Source organism: Scleropages formosus, chromosome 24 (genome assembly GCF_900964775.1).
Source record: "Scleropages formosus chromosome 24, fSclFor1.1, whole genome shotgun sequence".
NCBI lineage: Eukaryota > Metazoa > Chordata > Actinopteri > Osteoglossiformes > Osteoglossidae > Scleropages > Scleropages formosus.
Genome location: NC_041829.1, coordinates 15,727,635 through 15,732,784, shown reverse-complemented (window position 1 = coordinate 15,732,784; position 5,150 = coordinate 15,727,635).

The following is a 5,150-nucleotide window of genomic DNA, read 5'->3' as shown; positions in this document are numbered from 1 at the left end:
TTGTTCTTGTCAGTGAATGAAGAGCAACTTGCTTTTGGTAAATAAACTACTGACCTTTGGTTTCTCCGTTGAGATGATTTTGCAATAGCAGTTTCCTTGTCCTTTTGATGCAGCCTGTCCTGCTCTGTAGGTGCCTTTGGACCCGGGTTCTTTAAGGTAACTATGGTGATAGATTGCCATCTAGTGTCTTTTGAAGAGCTCTACACAAAAGCTGTAGGTACATATATCTGACTTTTGATTGGACAGATTTTTTTGGTACTGTTAAAAAAAAAAAAAAAAAGTTGCACTTTAAGTGCACCTTTGGTTTGTCATAGGTGTTTATTATACATTTAAAACTTCAGCTTTCCCTGCCCCAGTTGCTAAATTAGCATCCTACTGAATCAATGGAAAGTGATCATACTGCCCCCTGCAGGTGCAGTTGTTTCCTGCAGTTCACAATTTCTTCCTACTTTGAGAAATGCAACTGTCCAAACGGCATCCTAGTGATCCTGTGCCTGTCCAGAAAGAAATAATGGCTGGAGACAAAAGGAATCGCATTCATTTTCTTGTACATTCTGAATGATCAGACCACACAAAAGCTAGAGATGTGGTCAATGAGACGCACACAGCTCTTACCCTGCACTCAGTGAAATGGTTGGGGTCTGAGCTCTCTCTGTTGCAATGTGTTGTCTGTCAGGAAATTTAAGACAATAGAAGTATGGATTTTTCCTTTTCCTTTATACACCCATTGTCTTTCTTAAGGATTTTAACAACTGCGGAAGCTAATAACCTCTTTAACGGACTAGTGAACTGGTTGTAAAAAGGCTGCCTAAGGGCCAGCAAAATGACTTTGTGCAGTACAATGTGTCACTTCAGCCCATGAGTTATTCCACACAGCTGGAACGTGTTCTGGGTCTGACTCATTCCAAGGGAGTTCTCTCGCATGTTACCGAACCCAGCTTGTAGTTCCTCATGGGTTTCAAGGGCTGGCCAACTTCTCATCACTAGGAGGTTTATCATTTCCTATTGTAACTGAAGTTTATTACAAACACAATTGGTGTGAGCAATTTTAACAATGTTGGAATGTTTGAGAGTTGGAAACCGTATCAGGTTTTACTGGAATCCACTGAATTCGTGTTTGTTGTTCCAGCAAATTGAATCAAGGGAACAAATGGAAAAACATATTCCATTTCATATGACCAACAATGAGAGCATATGGTCTCTTTCAATATTCTTGTAAGAATTAGGTCTGTTCATGCTTACTGTGCCATTTTATTAACCATTATTTGGCTGATGCCTTTGCCCAGGGCATTCTTAGATAATGGCTTGACATTTTAGTTTTATTTGGTCACTTCAGTTCCTCCTTGGGTGAATCGGTGTCGACGCAAGTCTGGAAGAGCCTTTGTTCTCCTACAATATAATGGAAAGGAATCCCTGTTGTCAACTGGGACTGGCTGTAAAGGACCAGGTTTGTCCAAACAGAAGGACCGCTTGTGCTGGACAGTGGTGACGTCACCGTCAATCGAGGCAGTCGCATAAGATAGCGATGACGACCACAACAGCTGGAGAGACCATGTAACTACGACCATGGTGGGAGAAAACAGAGACGCCGTTCAATGCCTTGGTGCCTGCCACCGTCATGGTCCACGTCCACGGGACCTGCTGGTGTTCTGATGCAGTCTTGAGGGGATGGACTTGAGGATCAGGGCTTTGTAGCTGAAATGAGCATGTGCAACAAAGCTTGCCTGCTTCATCGCCATCACAGATCATGTTCTGCCACCAAATTATGTCCAAATACATGAACAGGCCTGGAGGAATGGCACCACCACTTTCCCTTGTGGTGTAGGAGCTGCTTTACAGCATAAGAGTTTAATGGACAAGGATCCTGACTTGGCCATGCTGGACCCCAGTTCTCCATGCACTGGGTCTGTTGCTTTTCCAAATGAACCCAAGTGGAATAGAGTCCAAATGGTCTGGAAAATTTACTGCATCTTCACCGTCCAAATGTAAATGGAAGAGCAGTGCAGGAGGTGGAGTTTAAAAAAAAAAAACCCCCCCCACAGAAGTGTTGTGAGCAGAGCAGTCCCTATCTCGCTGTGGTGGAATTAGTGTGATCTGTGTGACTCCAGCTGGAAAAAAGCCTCAGGGCTGCTGTTAAAGAGCTGGATTTCGCGACGTGCGTCAGGAAAGGGAGCAGGGCCGCTCACGGGGCCGCGCCACAACCGCGCCGAGAGTTTGCAGCAGTGCGACGTGGACGGCGACGCGGAGGAGCGCCGGGGGCCGTGCCAACCTGCTGCCACATCAGCGTGCAGAGAAAGGCTTCAGATGAGCCCACAACCTTGGTAAATTGTAGCATGTGAAGCCCGCTCCTTGTGGTGAGCTCCTTCAAGGCTCCGCAATGTTCCTGCCCACCACGCCCTCCCTCCACAAGTCATCGGGATAAATGTGGAACAGTTGCATGTGGCTGTGCTCTGAAGGAGGATTCAATGAGTTGAAAGTGTGCATTTGGTTCTTTACAGTAACAGTGCCCCAGTGGGTAGCACTAGAGTTTGCATGTTTCCCCCCATGTTCATGTGGGTTTACTGGTGCTTTGGTTTCCCCTCACAGAGTAAAGACATGTTTCAGGGGAACTGTTGACCAAGTTGCCTGTAGTTTGTATGTGTGAGAAAGTGCTTCTCTGCCTTCCAAGCTACACTCACAGAGTGGCACCAGACCATTGCAACCCTGACTTGGAGAAATGGTTAACTGACAATTTACATTTATTAATTTAACTGCCACTTTTTCCCCAAAGCAGTTATTCACACATTTATACATCTGGGTCATCTTATTGGAGGAATTTTTAGGGTAAGTACCTTGCCTAAGGGTGCTACAGCTGGAGGTGGGGAATCAAACCTGCAACCTTTGAGCCTAAAGGCAGCAGCTCTAACCACTATACTGCCCACTCCCCCCAATTTGATTACCTTTTGCAAAGATTTGGTGCACCTTTTCCAGTACTCTTTCATTTCTCTTGAAACCTATCTGCTGGCAGCCGGACATGTGAGATGAGACCATGTTGATACCACCAGCTGTTGTTGCATTACCATAAAGTGTGAGTCACCATGCAGCCTTGAGGGTGAAGATGTGCTTTCCCTGTTTATGGCGTCTATAGGAGCTTTGCCCAAACACTGTGACCGCATGAGTCCACTGCGCTTCGGGCCATGTCCCATTCCAGCTGTATGGGTCAGACTCGCTGCCTAGCTTAAAAAGAACAATGTGTTCGATTTCTGATTTGTCTCGCTATAAACTGAAGTCAGATTAATCGCTGCGTTCCTGTCAGCGGGAGCAAGTGCACATCGTCCCTGAGGTCTTATTCCCCCTCCTACGGAATCAGGACTTCCACATCCAAACAACTGGATGCTGAGTAAGATGAGGGCTTTTCCAACACTGAGTTTCTCAAGTGGTTTACAACTTCAAACATCCTGTATTGAGTTCTTGGGGGGGGGGGCTTTTTGTTACACAACTTAGTCATTGTGGATACAGAGACATGAAATGTTTGTCACTGTTGGTCGCCAGCAGATGATTTTGGCATATGTGATTTATGGTTTTATGCAGAGCAGCATGTTGAACCTTTAGTGAGTCACCGCTGACTGGACCGATATTGGTTGTAAACGGCTGTTAGGGGTAAGAGCGGTCCCAATATCGAGGGGAGGTGACTCATTTGTGCTACACAGCGATTCAAAAATGCACTGACATGGCTGGAGGATGCTGTCTGGGTGGGGGTTGGGGAGTTCTTCTCCCTGTTCTCGGAAAAGCAGCACGCTGAATCCAATTAAGCCCCGAAGAAAGCGAATGGAATGGTCCCCCTACAAGCGGCCGGAGGCCTGCTTGTCACAGCGTGGGGGGGACTCCCCAGCACGTCCTATTTAGGTGGAACGTGGAGCTGTTGGTGACTTTACAGTGATCAATAAGGCTAAGTGTAGCTGTTGTTTAAAGAGGTGCTGTCACTGTTTGGATGGTATAGAATGTCGCTGTAGTACCATGGGGGGTTTAGTACGGACTGCAGAAATCACACCCTCTGCTGCGTCCATCTATTCATATCTGTAACTGCTTGTCCAGGGTAGGGTTACAGTGGTCCAGAGCCTATCCTGAAAACCTGTCCATTTTCATTTGATACTTTTCTCCAAAGCGACTTAACATTGTAAGCTACTTTACAATCGTTTACCCATTTATACAGGTGGGTAATTTTACTGGAGTAATTTAGAGTTAAGTACCTTGCTGAAGGGAGCTACAGCCGGAGGTGAGATTCAAACCTGTAACCTTTGGGTCTACCAACCAGTAGCTGGAGAGAGAGACTGGAGCACCTGGAGGAAACGCAAACGTGGAGCAAAGGCCATAGAGCGTGAGCGAACCGACGCTAAAATCCAAAGCAACTTCGAGTGATGATCTACCTACACTTATTTACTCCAATATATAGCTTGGTCATTTTACTGAAGCAATTTAAAGTAAGTCCCCCCAGGGTTCTACAGTGGCAAGCAGGATTCAAGCCCACAACTCTTAGATCCACAGGCAGCAGCTCCATCAACTCTGCAATCGGATGCTCATAAACTAACCTGCTGTGCCACCCCCCTTCTGCCATACCTTTATGGGAGTCGTCGTGTCTTCTCTTTTATGAGCATAAAGCTGCGTAAGTAACTTTAAATATTCAGGTTGTGCCATGATGGCCAACCCTGGTTCTTACATTCCCCAAATCGCTGGATTCCAGCACACAGCTCAGCGACTACCTGGATGAGCTGAATTAGGCTCCTGTTTTTTTTCTTGACCAAAAACCAGGTTGTCTTGTCTTTCTCAGAGCCCCTTCCTGTACGGTCTGACACCCCAGCGGAGCTAACAGAAGGAATGCGAGTTTTGCTGAGGTATGACAGGAGCGCAGATCCTGGCAGTGTGGATCCTGGAACATGAGTGGCTCCCAGCAGCAGGCAGAGTACAATTCCCAGAACCAGGTCCATCATGTTGATCCTCAGGGAGAGAGAGTTAGGAGTTACCAGAAGCCTTTTGGCACAAGGTGCAACATGTCCTGCGGTGACTGGAATGCATTCTTTCTGGTCTCCTGCAACAGGCTCGTGTGTGTCTGTGTGTACACACGCACGCACACGCACACACACACACACACACACACACATTGAGCTGGAGCC